Consider the following 16229-nt stretch of genomic DNA (forward strand, 5'->3'; position numbering starts at 1 on the left):
CCTGGATTTTTGCTTTTTAGATCATGTGGTCTTGGACTATTTACTGTGGGTGAGTCTCACTATGTGTGCATCCCCCGCGGTAATCCCATGGTAAATAAACTGCAAGTGTTTACTTCCAGTCCGCACCTTTTAGGGTAAGGCTGCTGTGATGCAGCTAGGGTAAGGGGCACATAGCTGGTGAAATGTGAACACATGTGCACATGTGTGTGCACACGTGTGTGGGTTGCGCATGTTAGATTACTGTCGTGCCAGCCCGGTAACTGCGCATAGGGAGCCAGGTGCAGAGGTGACTCTGCAAGGTTAGATATTGATCTGGCTTTGACCCTTTAATATTAGTGGGCACTCAGAGGTAAAGTCAGTATGATTTAGTGTTTGTCTGCAGTGACACTGTATTATGCATGTGGGGGAAATCTGCATTAGATTGCAGTTTATCTTCCCTTTGGCCTACAGAGTCCATCAAAATCTCAAAACAGGGTGAAACATGTGTGACTAGATGGATTACGCAGGTCCCAAAAAGCTATATGTACATCATATAGGTCCTCCAGAATTGTCCTATGTCTCTGTGTGAGCTCAGGATCAGGATTTAAAAAGCCTTGTACATGGGAGAGAGAGGGCTGTTGGTCCTTTCGCTTTTTGCTGCTCAAAACTGGGACTGTCAATGTAAAGATAGGGACATAGGGAAACCCTGCAAACGATAACTGTTCTCAGGGTAGAAAAAATACTAATGTAGAAACAACAGCCCAGAGAAAATATAGATGCAAATTCAGTGCATGATTGATCTGTATTGACCAACAGACTGGTACTTAAAAATTAAATATATTTTATTACTCAATCATGATCTCTTCAACAACTGTAATATACAAACATGTGATTGGTGATTCACAGTACTACATAGAATAAAAAAGACAACAAACAGGAGTCCATCAGTCACATATTCACACAACAATGAACCATAATTTTGGATCCTCTTAAATCTTATTGTCCTCATTAACATAACCTCAGTATCACATCATGATTGACAGTAAATCGTTTGAATTCAAATAATGTCACGCCAATATTATCATTATCAGAAGGAGATTGTGGCTTGAGTTATTGGGGAGTCTTCATGAGATCTACACACATTTCGGCACAGAGAGCCTTCATCAGGAATGCCACAATTGGGACTTTAGGGTACTTCAAATGATATAAATTAGTGTGGGCCCATGACATACAACTGTAAATTCATATACGAAGAATGAAAATAAGGAGAGAATAGTGACATTGGTTTACTTACATGTCAGAGCTTTCACCACATATTATGGAAAATACTAAAAAGAGACATTAAGGAATATATCACAGAATTGTCTATTCACCCGTGAAAGACATTCCTACTGAGAAGATCTGGGAAAGAATAACATATCCAATGGGTTGAATTACGACATATTGGCCTGGAGTGCAGACATTTGGATAGGGTGCAACAAACCAAAGACTTGGAAGATTAAGGCGAATACTTGGTGGAAGGAGGTTTGTGGCTCCCAATAGATTCCAGAACTTTCCGTCACAAGATGTAAGGAAAATGTTTTTTATAGTAAAAATTTGAGGTCTGCAAGGGATTCTAGGTAAAACAACCTGGTGAGAGCCACCCAAGTAACCCTTCCCTGGATTCATCCAGGTGTCTAGTTTTAAAAAATGTGCAGGTTTTCTAGGTTTCCCTAGGTGCCGGCTGAGCTCCAAAATCCAAGGCTGCCCACTTTGTGAAAAACGGGTCAGTCCCTGTTGCATTTTAAGCCATATCCTGTCGCAGGCACTAGGCTTACTCCAAAACAAGTGAGATACAATTATTTCAGAAGACATGTGAGAGCATAGAATAATGTAATATTTGTAAGTGGATTTCACTGCATTTGTGCCTTCCAAATGTAAGCCAGTGTGTGAGAAAGAAGACATTTAAGAAAATTCCCTCTAGATCATATGCTCGAATGGTACACACAAATTCAGAGAGGTCCAAATAATCACTGCTCCTAAACTCCATATCTTATGCCCATTTCAGAAACACTTAGGTTACCTTGGGATACCTATTTTTCCCTCTACATCTTTCACCATATGAATTGGTCTATACTCAGTACACAAGGAAAATCCATTTTAATGTGCAGCTCAGTTGTTGGCTCTGGGTACCTTGGGTTCTTGGAGAACCTGCAGATCTTATATATACTCACAACCAAAAGGGTCTAGTGAACATAATGGTACATTTCTTTGGTAAATCGAACATCGTGACAAAAAGTTACAGGTGAAAATATTGTCATAAATGGCTGTTTTTTCCTACTCATTTTCAAAATATCTTTGTTTCAACAGTTAGTTTCTTTCGGAAAACCTGAAGAATCTAAGCATATGATCCTTTGCTAAATTCAGACGTTTTGGTACTTTTCAGAAATATATAGCTTTTCACCACAAACTGGAAGTAGGTTGAAGGCATAAAAATAGCACAAATTGGCTACCTCTTTGAAAAATGCCAAAACTCTGGTAAAAAAAAAAAAGAGTCAGTTTTATTCAGCTCTGCATGTTCCTGAAAGAGGGAAAGATGGTGACTTTAGCACAGCAAACCGTTTATCAATGCAATTTGCATGAAAAAAGCACATTTTTCCCATTGTTCCCACAAAACTCGAAATTTTGCTATATGTTGACTAATTTTCTCGGTCCCCTCTGGGGGAATCTACAAACCCTGGGAACCTCTAAAATCCCCAGGATGTTGGAAAAAAAAGGACGCAAATTTGGCATGGATACCTTATGTGGACAAAAGGTTATGGAGGCATGCACAAAAATGACTGCAAATAGCCAAAGAAGGGCTCGGCACTTTAGACCCAGAGGTTAAGGGGTTTATCTGCGCCAGCAGTAAAATATAAAATGCTTAAAAATACGTGTGGCTCCCAGTGGACCACAGGATACAGTTACATAAATATGAACTTTGGGTAAAGTCACTAGTGGGAGCCTATTAACAGAGATTACCCACTACTATGTCCCCACCATGAACTTCCTGTCTCACCACACCTGTAGCCTGTACCCAGGACTAATGTGGTGAAGGCCTTAGCCACAAGGAGGAGTTACAAACACTAGGCCATTTTGTACCTAGTTTCATCTAAGGAAACAGTTTTTGAGGTTTTCCAAGCATTTGTTTCATTTTATGATATATTCTGTGCTGTTCTGTTAACATTGTATTAAAGTGCTTTTATTTTTTCTCTATTCAACATTGATATTGCAAACGTACTGCACCACGTTTAACCTCTTCCATGCTCATGACGTCTCCCGGCCGTCATGAGTCACAATGGGCGTGTGCGGACGACAGCCGGGAGACGTCATGACCACGCCCACGAATGGAATGTCCAGCACAGCAGCAGTGCTGCGGCGGAATTTGAGCCGCAGAGAAGAGGTTAAGCAGTATGTTGTTTTTTTTCCTTTTTATTGTTGTGGCACATCCTTGAACTAGTAACAATTCTCCATCTCATCAACTTGCAAGTTCAGAACTTTGGATTTCCCAGTGCTTGTTTTTTCTGTATCCACTCAATTAGGCATGGTGAAGAATTAAAACAAATGAGAATTTGTCATTTGTTTCATTTTATGATACTTTCTAAAGTGTGCTACATAGCTAAATAAATTATCATACCAAACAGAAAATACAATGTCCTAGTGGAAGCTGCAGAAAGTAAACAGTGCTCATCAGACACTGCTTTTGCTAACTCTAAGGACAGGAACTGCAAAGGCAGTGTTAGAGATAACAAGGGCCTGGTAATTCGTAAATGATGTCCATGGTTACAACTAATTCTGCACCAAGACTTGGAAACATATCAATAAATACTTTTTTCAGATCTAATCTAGTCATCGTTGGGGTAGGCAATGATCTGATCACCACCTTCAAAGTTGGACCAAGATGACAACATTTGCACATTGCATCGTTAGGGAAAGTTTCCAGGTTTCCTTAACGTTATTTCCGGGAGAAATGTCCCAGCCTAAAAAGGATTTTGGAGAAGATTTTCTCAGAAAAACAGTCTGGAGAGCGAATTCTGCCAATAAATTTGTTTTTTTACTATGTTTTTCGCCTCTAAATCTAGAGTTAACTGAATTTTTCTTCAACAATGTTTTCTGTAAAACTTTGAACATTTCATAATGTTCATTAAGACTGAGAAATGTTTGAAAAAGTTGACGAAGGTGAATAGGAAGCAAGTTTGAATTCACCTACTATATTGAGAACCAATATACTAGTTCCAATAAGGCATAGGCATTCTTTGCTTCCAAAGACAGATTAAGAAGTGGTCATGTCATATCACGTCACTTTACGTCACAATACGTTACGTTACTTAAAAAGCACCAACAACAGAGGTTTGTGTTGTCAGACAGCAGTCGACACAGCTTGCACATCAGGCATGGCACACTATAACAGGCAGATCTTTAGAGAGTTCTCATTTTTCAACAGTAGAGCTTCAGAGAGAAGATGGTTATGCAATTTGTACCAAAGAGTGACTGTAAATAACGAGAAATCCCAGTCTTTGGTCCTGCAGTCCTGGTGACTGTAACTTGTGGGTGGGACAAATTGACTGATCTCAATGCCCTCCAAAGGTCATAACAATAGTAATTGACAGTTCTGAAATCCAGAGAGTATCATAGAAGTTCCCTGGGGGCACAACGGACATTTGCGCCTGCTTTGTGCGCCCCGGGGCACTTTGGTATTACAGAAGGGGCTGCAGACACTTGTGCACCCCCCTCTGTAACACTGAAAGAGCTGGCACACATACAGAACCAGCTCTTCTTCAAGAGGGCATTCCCTGATTTGTATGGGGGCGTGGCCCCATGCAAATGAGGGAATCCCTTTACCTCTGCGCCCGCAATACAGACAACGGCGCAGAGGCAAAGAAACTCTCAGGAGGCGCACTGTCAGTGTGCCCCTGATTGCAGCCTTCTGACGGGGATAGGGGTTCCCATGGACCCCTTGACATCCCCTTGCAGGCAGGTGCAGTCACTCACTGTACGCACCTGCAAGGGGATCTCTAACCCCCTTTAAAAATGCAGGCAGGTTGCCGCCTGCCCTGTGAAAACAAGTATTATCCACTTGATCAAGAGGACAAGTGATATACAACGAGCATTTTATTTCTGCAGATTCACAGCGTAATTATACCGAAAGACGCGACAGCAGAACAAAGGCTGCCGCTTTCATACGCGGTTATAAGTAAGTGTGCTCGCTATTTAAATACCGCAGTACATTGATACAATGTTTCGAACACATTGAACACGAAGTAAATGAAACGTGTTTGTGTTTTCTTACATAGTCAGCGGGGTAATTGACCCACGCACCCGAAAATTACATTGAGGGACTCACTGACGTAACATGCCTGGATGCTCACAATTCTATTATCCTATTTAGGATATAATTGTAAGTATTAACGCCTCGACATTCTTTTATATGTGTGAGCGAATGCCCTATAATTAAAACAGATTCTGACACTCAATGCCCTGGCTTCTCTAGGTCCGTAAAATTAGCCCAGGTTAACCAAGAAGTTCATAAAGCTAAGGACAGCAAAATCAGGTAATCTTTGGAATAAACTAAATATGGTGAATATACACTAACACGAGAAAGCCTGTTAACACCATAGGTAATATGTTTTATTCATTTTAATTTGTAGGTTACACCGTACTTCTGCCCTGATGAAAATCCCGCAAATTTCAACACGGGATTGTAAACGCGTCAGCATTTCCTCTCTCATTTGGCTACAAAGGGCATTAAGAGACGCTTTTATCCTCTATATGGGGCTCAAACCTAAGATGTATCCCATAGAGTAGCATATATTCCTTGTAGCAGCAGATTCCTAAATCTTGCCAAGTAATAGGGCCTGTTGGAACTGCTTTGTATTATTGATGTTAACTATCTGCTGGTGTAATTATTCAGCTTTGTTCTTTGATTTATATATGATTTATGATCACGTTTCTCTGTGCACATTGTTGTACATAATCACATCCACATTGTTGTATATAATCACACTTTAAGTTTGATGGACATTGTTTTTTTGATGTGTATTTGACTCATACATGAAACAAATGTTAGATAAAAACATCAAATGTTATAAAATGTTGTGAATAAAGCACAAATTGCTTGAGAACCTATGGGTCTAAGCTCTAGTCTGCTATAATAAAAAGCAGCATTCAAAATTGATAGCCAGGTGCTCTTGTTTTGTAATTGTATTAAATCGTCCTACCTGGCGTCGTTTGGATGAAACCCCTTATTTTCTCCCTGTGAAAACAAGAAGCAGCTTCAAAGCAGCCTCTGTTTTTCACCAGAATGTGCTGCCCCCAGGGCATCACGAGTTTGCGGCTGCCATGGGGGCAGCGCGTTCACCTCAATACAGTGCATTTTCCATGATTGCGCCGTGTGCACTTTTTAAAAGGAGCGCCCGGTGCAATGAAGGAAAATGCGCCTTATGTATAATACGGCCCCAGGTGACCACTGGTGAAAGGCCTTTTCAAAGTTCATGAAGGCCATGAACATCACTATTTCCCTAAGGGTAGCCAATGTACGGACTGTAAAGAGAAAGAGAGAGAATTTCTTGAGTCCAGAGAGTATCTACCTGCTGCAATCTGGACCAACAGGTGGCAGGCGTTCAAAGGACTCTTTCCTTTGGCAATATGGTAAATCCTGTTATCATACTGAAGTCTGGCCAAATAAAGTGGCGTTGTACGAAATATTAAGTAGGGCACATTGACTTACCACAATATTGCAGCCAAAATATTGGGGACTAAAATTTAAATGCAGAGTTGAGAACAGTAAATCTATACATACGTATGTCCATTTAGCTCATCAATATTTTGCTCCTCAATATTTTGGCTACGATATTCTGCTAAATTGAAATTCCCTACTCGACATTCCAGACTACAACTGAATTAAGCAGAAACAAGGAACAACAATGACGATGTGGGAAGAAGAAAAAGGGAACCTCCATGTTAGCACGAGCAGCGGAAGGACACTTAAAAAAACACAATGAGTAATTAGTGCATGCGCCACGGAAGGGAGAAACCAACAAAGAGAAAGTGAAACCAGCACTTCCTGACCAATCAGGAGCCAACAAATAAAAGTGATAATAAAGCCAATGAATGGTAAGCAGTGGGCAGGCTGCAAGCCCTCTTTAAGGTTAAGCTAACCAAATGTCAAATAAGCAGCAGTGCATGCATTGTCGAAGGCGAGATCTAAAAATGAAACAGACGAAGTAGGGATAAGTGTTGCATTAAGGAACAGAGAGATGGAGGAGGGTAAAAGACAGGTGCTAAATACACAATGTTGGATAACAAGGAACTTGAGAGTTAGCAGTAAAAGCTTATTCCGAAGGTTCCTCGTACTTCTGTAGAAGTGCATAACACTGGAATTCATATGGTGCATTATAAAAAATGATTAAATTATGTTTAAATGTTGAACATACTTAAAAACCATCCTGTCACCCGAATGGGTTGTCTATTTATAATGTACTTGTTTTTATATTTGTAAAGCTAAATGAGCTTAAAAAGAGTTTTACATGGATTAAAAATAAAAATAAGAAAATCATCTTTTTGTTTTGACAACTTTTTTTTATATTTGTAAAGCTAATTATAATGCACACAATATAGAGTTCTGCCTGGACGATGAAGAAAAATAAGAGCATTCACTAAGACATTTTTCTCCAAAAATCAAACGTAGAATCTCTTTGGGGTGTGACTGGAATGTATTGGATAACCACTTTGGGCCTGTTTTTCTGTATCAGAACAATTTTCAAAGATGCTATGCTGTCTTTCCAATCAACGTCATCACAGTTTCAGATATTTTGAAGATTTGTCTAGTTGACTTTCTTTATTCCTTACCAGTGAAGAATAATAAACAATGTTGTAATACCTTAGGACATTGCTCTTAACCTGTGGTCTGGGGACCCATGGGGTTCGCTGATGCCCACTCAAGGGGGCCTTGACTGCTGAGGACATTGCATAATATTAACAGATTAAAGAGGTATAAATAAAATGAGAAGCAAACTGTAAAACGGAACATTTTAAAACACTCTGTAATGGTGTAGGAATTTGAAATGGCAGCCTAAAATAAGTTGATATCCACAGATTGGAGGAGTCAAACATAATATAATATGAAGGATGGGCATCATCAATTGAATTTAGAAAAGGTCCAACTTCCCAATTTCAATTAAAATTTAGATTTTTTTATATTTGTTTCTGAATTTAACAAAATATTTCATCATTGGTTTATTTGTTTGATGAATGCTTGGTTCCATATTTTTGTGTATTGTTTTGTGGTTCAAGTCATGGAAATTGCTTAGGCTGGGGTCCCCGGATTCCAATTATGACCCAGTAGGGGCCTGAAGATTCCAATAATGATTGTTACAGTATTCCAAAAATGGTTCACAGAAGTCAAAAGGTTAAGAACGACTGCACTAGGACTTAAATGAGTTCATCGTTTAACAGTTATTAGAACATTGGAACGTTGGCAGCTCCATTGAAGACAATGGAGCGCTCCGGGCTAATACTGGCTGGTATAAGCCCGGAGCTCCAACATTCCAATGATTGTCTTTGTTCACAGCTCTGGCTGTGAACAAAGACTTCAGGGAGCCTGAGGGGATTTCAATCCCCTCGCGCTCCCTGAAGGGCTTTGTTTTGGTAGAACATTCTGCCCTCTAGTGGCAGAATGTTCTAATAGCCTTATAGCCCTTCGTAGCAGGGCTATACCGCTGTTAATGGCCCGCTGCTGTTGTTAAAGTCCCTCGCCTTCGGCTCGGGCCTTTAACGCTGCAGCGGGCCATTAACAGCCGGTATAGCCCGCTACGGCGGGCTATAAGGCTATATTATTTGTACGTGAATAAGGAAATCCCTCTCTCTTGTCTTTCCGGTGGAACACACTGCACCACCATGATTGCATCAACCCAATCAGTGATGCTATCCTCAAATGTGCCGTTTTGTTGCTTGGTGCAAAGATGCGCCTTCCCTTAGATTGTGGTTTGCTTAAAATTGAAAAACACTGTTCTCCACCCAGAATGCTGCAATGCAAATTAGAACATTGGAATGTTGGAAGCTCCATTGAAAACAATGGAGTGCTCCGGGCTTATAATGGCTGGTATAAGCCCGGAGCTCCAACATTCCAATGATTGTCTTTTTTCACAGCTGTGGCTGTGAACAAAGGCTTCAGGGAGCCTGAGGGGATTTCAATCCCCTCGCGCTCCCTTAAGGCTTTGTTTTATGTGTTGGAATATTCTGCCCTCTAGTGGCAGAATGTTCTAATAGCCTTATAGCCCTTCGTAGCAGGACTATACTGGCTATTAAAGTCCCGCTGCTTTGTTAAAGTCCCTAGCCTTCGGCTCGGGCCTTTAACGCTGCAGCGGGCCTTTAATAGCCGGTATAGCCTACTACGGCGGGCTATAAGGCTATAGTATTTTCCTTTAGGGCATAATGATGACTCCATCAGCAATTTTCGGACACAGGCTAATAAACCCAGAGTTATGCAATTTTCACAGAATGAGACCACAGCAATTTGCCACTTGCTTTAGGTTCCCAGGGGCGTCGCTTGGTCAGTAAGACTGGGGGATGAGCATCCGATGTTCCTACAATCAAGCTGGCTTATAATGTTTAAATACATAATACGACAAGCAGGGTGAATGAGAGGGGCCTAAGGGGCAGTGGAAAGGGAGAGGCATGTGGGTTGGTAGGAGTGCTAAGAGAGGGACATAATATTATGTAAAGTAACCAATATTTTCGAGGACTTTCAAAGCAGAGAGGGCGACTTTGTGTGCACGTTTTCTTCTGTGTGTATGTAAACATCCCTGGTGAAATCTGACTGACCTCTCACACTACCCGACTGAAAACTCCTGTAGCTGACTAATTATCAGAAAATACATTTATTGGGAGGGGGTGTAACACTCCAAACACCGCCAGGGCCGGACTGGGAACTAAAACCGGCCCTCACAAAGTGCTCGACCGACCCCCGGGGGGTTGGGGGTGCGTCCGAGCTGTTTGCCACGGCCGGTTTCGCCCGATTTCATTATAGCGGCCGATAATGCAGCTATGCTGCAAACATGGCCCTGTCACTAAATTGGCCCCCAGGCGCCCAAAACCGGCCCCCAACCCTGGCGGCCCACCGGGAAAAATGCCCGGTGCCCGCTACTGCCAGTCCGACCCTGAACACCTCCCTGAAGCTTCGCCCATGGCAGAAAGCAGCGATGGTCCTACCGAAATGTGCTCTGTTCTTAGGAAAGCTGTTATTTCAGCTCTATATCAGTGGCTGAGGTTAATGAATGCTCAGCAGGTGTGAACTTGGGTAGTAGACCCTCACAGTGGCTAGTTTCAAATCTTACCTATCGTCTTCCCAGAACTGGCTCCCTGTGTCTGTTGTCAGCGAAGCCCAGTTCCATTCTGCTGTTGAGCAAGGGAACTGTGTGAAGTGGGCCTTGCACAGCTGCAGTGTGAAACTGTATTTATTATTAATTTATGCAGATTGCTACACTGCGAACTAAAACTAAATGGATATCTGCTGATTTACATACATTACTACAGGATGCCAGCAAGCGACAAAATTACATTTTTAAAGGTTTCAATGCTTGAAACTAGTTTACACAGTTTCAATTAGTTTACCAGAAGTCTCACAAAATAACATTATTACAGACAACAGCATTTTCCATAAGAGCATTTTCAAAGACATAATCATGATGCTAGAAATAAGAGGAAAGAGTCTAGAATGAATTGTTAAGTTTGGTTATTGCTTTTGTGAAGCAAATGTGTTTCTCTACAAAAATGGCCGCCAAATCATTCACATGATATGCAAAGAATTGAGTATCACGATTTTTCCGCCAAGAGTTCACATCGACAAGATGTTCACCTTTTCAGAAGACCACAAAGTGACTTTATTAACAGCGGAGAATGAGGAGCTCCCCTCTGCACCCAGCTAGCTCACCCCAGAGCACCATTTCTGCAAACTACCCTGAGTGAGTCCACGCTGTGAGCAGCACTGGTATGCAGTCCAGTCCACATCCTCCAAGGTATTAAGGAGAATGATCTGGCACCGCCCGCACCGTGAGGAGAGGAGCCCTTAGTTGCGTCATGGGCAGGAGCCACTCTCCAACCTAGAGCTTACGGTAAGGAAATCCCAGGTGGCTGGCTGGGGGTAACTATATAATCCTTGGGGCGGCACGGCTCGAGAGGTGGGATGAAAGGGAACGTATGCTTTGGGTCTCCCTTTTTGTCCCCTTCAGTGCATTCAGGGCAGCGTGGACTGGCCAACAATGATACCCACCCACCCATCTCCCAAAAACAGCAGGGTCCCTGGCAGCAGAGAATAACAGGGACACCAAGAAGTGGTTTTCATGGTCTAGATTGACTGACCCCGGCTAGGGGTAGAATTGTTTTGGGCTTTGGGCACCGGGCTGGTGAAAGGGCACCTGTTGGTGGTCCTAGAATCTCCTGCCTTGAGTGAGATGCTTGGCGTTGGAAATTTGGAGGCGCACCTATGTTCAGGTACCCCAGCAGGGCCGAGGTGTTAAGCGATGCCCTGGATAGGTAGTTCCCTCCGGGATGGAGGGTGAGGAAACTACTGGTGCTGGTTGGTTAATGTCTTCCATCAGGTATGGATGGTTGCCCTGAGTGGCAGTCAGGGGCATGATGCAAATTTGGGCCTGCTGGCACAACGAGCACAGGAGATTTATGGCTCGACAATGTACATGAGCTTGTTAACAGCTGCCACGATGTATGTATATGATGTAAACACCTTCAAACCTGCTGTTCGGAAGTAATTACCAGTTCCTTGCACATGGTTCACTTGCACATGTTTCAAAGAAATTTTTGTATGATGACGTTTTGCTCAATGATCAAAGTCTTTTAAAATTATGTTAAAATAAAGAGGACTACGCTGTGCAATGGTGTTTGACATTTGGGGTGATGAGGAGAGGATGTGTGGGCACGTTGCACGTTATACACACACTAAACAATGGATGGACACAAGTTTGGTTGAAATTACAGGAGGTGATATTCATTTCAAACACGCCACAAAAGCAACTACAGAGTGTAGGTATTCCGGTGGGTGCCCATGATGTATCCTACACAAACTGCCAGGCTGGCGACCATTGTTGGGTTGGTTTGAAGAGTGCGGGAGATGGGATCCTGGTGAAACTGCCACCGCTGCTGAGCCCAGCGTGGAACTCCATCCTGTGGCCAACATCGAGATAAAGCACGGTGCCCTCAACGGCAAATCTATCCATACAGATGTGTGTTCATGGCTCATGTGGGTCGGGGAGCATGGGGTGACGGCCATTGGTGGATCCTCGACCAATTGGGGATGCCCATCCATCAAAGCTGAAGAGCCACTTGAGAGCCACTTGAGATGCTCCTCCTGCTAGTACTTACCTATCTGCCATCTTAATCTATGTTCACTTTGTATGGAATGTGTTGCACTCAAGCATTTCAGATGGAAAGTGATTAGTGCTGCGTTGCAAACTGCTACATTTGATGTGCAATGGTGAGCATATCACTTTTAACAATTAGGCATGAGACAAAGTTTGTGCTACAAAAATAATGTATTTTGTATAGAACATGATCATTTGTCTACTTAAATACACAGAACAAATCCGTGGAATGCATGTTTAGCCAGCGAGGTTTCCTACTGCTTTTGGCTTCAGAAGGAACAGGGGCTGAGTTGATATGCTCAGATATAAATCTATGACTATATGGTCAAACACATCTGTAAGAGGTGGGTGCATATGTCCATCGAGCATCCAGACCCAGATATGTTCGTACTATTAAAAAAAAAGTGATCTAGATTTATGTTGGAAACATTCTAAAATTTGAAATAAATTATCATCAGTTGTACCCACCCCAACTTCTTGAAAAGGATATTTGCTATTTATGAGATATAAACAGCAATAGTACATTTTTTAAAATATTGCTTTATTAACCATGTGCCTATATTACTTTTGTTTTACCTAAACACGTCACTTAGTTGTGGTCAGATTGAACCCGGCCTGGGCTGAGGCCCGTGTAGTTTGCAATGACCATTTCACAAACTTACTTATTGGGCTCCATTCAGAGTTTGGAATTTGGAAGAAACGTAATATCCACCAATTTGCGGGAAAACGCTCTAAATACTGAGTAGAATCCAGAAGTTCAATTTCCTCCACAGTGCTGGTGGAGAAAATAGATTGTATTCCGTAATTACGGTATTCCCCGGAAACCGGCAGTTTCCCTGCCCCCCCCCCCCCAACTGCAAAAAGCCCCCGTGTTTACATTGAGCAGCTATCTTCCTTTGTGCTCATAACAGACCCAGTCCTACATTATCTTCCTCCAAATTGATCAATAGACTAAGTAATGCACAATTACATGGCTACCTCCAGCTTTGCCTTGCTGGGCATCATTGATCGCAGGCTTGTTTTGGCTTGAAGGGTCCTTTGGGATTTCTGGTGCAGGCCTGTGTGCTGCTGGGAGTGTGAATTGTTTGTGTTTGTGTGACAAATCTATGAGTCGTTGGTATTTTTCTTTGGATCGTAAACTATGCAGTTACAAGACTTCATTGTGTAGTTGGCGGTACAACACTGAAAGCATGTATAATAAATACTACTTGAATTATTAACAATAATCATATATAAATCAACAAACGGCATTCATTGCAGAAAATGTGGGCAGGAAGGTTTGTCCAGAGGCCAGGACATGTTTAATATATGGCTGATTAATTTCCCAGGGGACCAATTCACTGACAAGTGAGAAGAACCCAAGACACCATCAACATCAGGAACCAATGAGCAACATGGAGATTAGCGGCATGCTGCCACGCGCAACAGGGAGCCCAGCTCACTGAAGTAGATACATAGGGATCATTCCAGAAATCATTTAGGCGATCGATCAATGGGTGTTCGATCCTGCGAGGGTCACGTGTGACCGAGATATCAGTGGGTAAATAATTTACAGACTTTAGCGCTGGATAGGTTGGAGCCACATCTGGACAGGAAGCGGAGATTGAATGACAGCAGGGGCATGTTGTCAAAGAACACAAAAGGGTTTATTTAAATATGCTAAAACATCACTGCTGTGCTGGGCAGAGTCCGGCGTCCACGTAGTCAACCCCACGCGGCTGAAAAAGAGCATTTGATGGTGTGTAGCAGAGAAATATGTGTGTTCAGTGTATGTGATGGATATGAAGATGTAAAGCAGTTTCTTGAAGCAAGAGGAGGGTCTCCTTTTATTGAGCCCCACCCCTGCCAACTGCCTATATATATATATATATATATATATATATATGAGAGCTTGCCTGCCTGATTAAGCCTGACATTAGCATAGACCACTTGACGCTACTAAAATTTTATATATATGTCGCCACTGGGTAGATATAGTTACGTTTGCTTTTCCATAGGAAGAACTTTTGTGCCGTTTGATGAATCTTCACAAAACTTTAAAAAAATTGTTAATTCACCTCAGCATTTCCTGGAAGGTTTCCGGGTGATCAGTCAAGCATGGGCTGAAAAAAGGGGGTCTCAAAACCAAATTTGCCCATGCATTTTCCATAGACTTTTTTAGGCAGCGCTACGGGAAAACTTCTGAAAGGAATTGCACCAAATTTGTCTGGAAGCTAGATTTTGGTCCAGAAAGTTTGCTTTTTGTGATTTGGTGTAAATCTGTTCAGTAGTTTTGGAGAAAATAAGCTCCAAAAATATTTTTATATCTGGATGGTTTGGTTTGAGGGACCCTCGGAAGAGTCCCTTGAACCCAATTAAAAAAGTTTTAAAAAATAGAGCATTCTGATTGGCCGGTGGGGGGGGGCTTCTTTCCTTTGGGCCCATTTGCTCTCATGGGAGTCTGGCTCCCGTGGGAATGATTGCTCTGATTGGCTGCCCGCAAAATGAAAAAAAATGTTGCAGGCAGCCATTTCAGGACTCAGGGACTTAGTCCCCTGTCCTGAGATTAGAAGAAAATATAAAAGGGACAAGGGTAGGGATGCCCTGCCCCTCTAACTCTAGTGAAGGTGTCTCTTTGGGCTCCCCCAGGGTACAAATATATATATATTTTTTTTAAGTTGCCATCCTGCGGGACTCACATGGGATTGTGATAAAAAAAAATGCCTGTGGTTTCTATTAAATCATTTAATAAATGAAAAACAACCTTTACAACTCAGGCTGAGCCACGCGTGCTGTTTCCCAGCAAGTGGAACCATGAGTGCCTTAACTATGCATATGCCTTAACCATGCATAAGTGTTAGAACCGGGATCCCTAGTTGGCTGAGGTAGGTACCTTAGGCCAAGTAGGGACCCTCGCCTCTACGTCAGGGAAAGGAAGGATACCTTCTCAGATAACCCCTGCTCACTCCCTTGGTAGCTTGGCACGAGCAGCCAGGCTTATCTTCAAGGCAAATGTGTAAAGTATTTGCAACCACGCTCCCAGTGACGGTGACACCATAAAAGGACTCCACACGAGTTTCATATAAAAACAAGTATAAGTTGATATAAAAAGATATACGAGGAGACCACATGATAAAAATCCAACATATGCGTATTTGTAATATACCTCCTGGCCGGTTATTAGGCCAGCCAGCTCTTGTAAGCGATGGCGATATTAATGAGCCATTCTAGGTGATCCTATGCAGTCCTAATGCATTGCTATGCTGTTCGTAATGAAAGAATCAGGCACTTTGCAATATAAAAATAATGCAGTTCATTATGCAAACTAATGCAATGCATAATGCAACAATCAGGTAGTTTGTAATGCAGAATGAATGCTATGCGTAATACTCTCCAGCACCGATCACGGTGCTTCAGACGGTCTCTCCGCCCCTCGTACTGACTCGCGGCGCCGACACACGTTACCTGGGGGTGCGACCTCGCCCTCCTCTCCGCCTCTCGTGACCTGGGCCTCCGATGCGACTTGGTTGATTCCGGGTCAATGACGTTAACGAAGATCTCAGGCTGTAACAGGGAACACTCACGCAGCTTCGCTGAGACTCCCCTGAGCCTCGGTGTGCACGGTCACAGGGCAATCCTCACGAAGGTCTCAGGCTGCACGAAGCACACGCACACAGCGTTGCTGAGACTCACTTGAGTTCCAGGTGCACACGATCACAGGATAATCCTCATGAAGGTCTCAGGCTCCACGAAGCACACTTGGACTCCTGGTGCCCCCGATCAGAGGGCAATTCTTTCGAGGGTCTCGGTCTGCAGAAAGAACACGCACACAGCGTCGCTGAGACACTCGAACTTCTGGTGCCCACGATCACAGGGCAA

This window comes from Triturus cristatus, chromosome 10 (genome assembly GCF_964204655.1).
Source record: "Triturus cristatus chromosome 10, aTriCri1.1, whole genome shotgun sequence".
NCBI classification, from domain to species: Eukaryota; Metazoa; Chordata; class Amphibia; order Caudata; family Salamandridae; genus Triturus; species Triturus cristatus.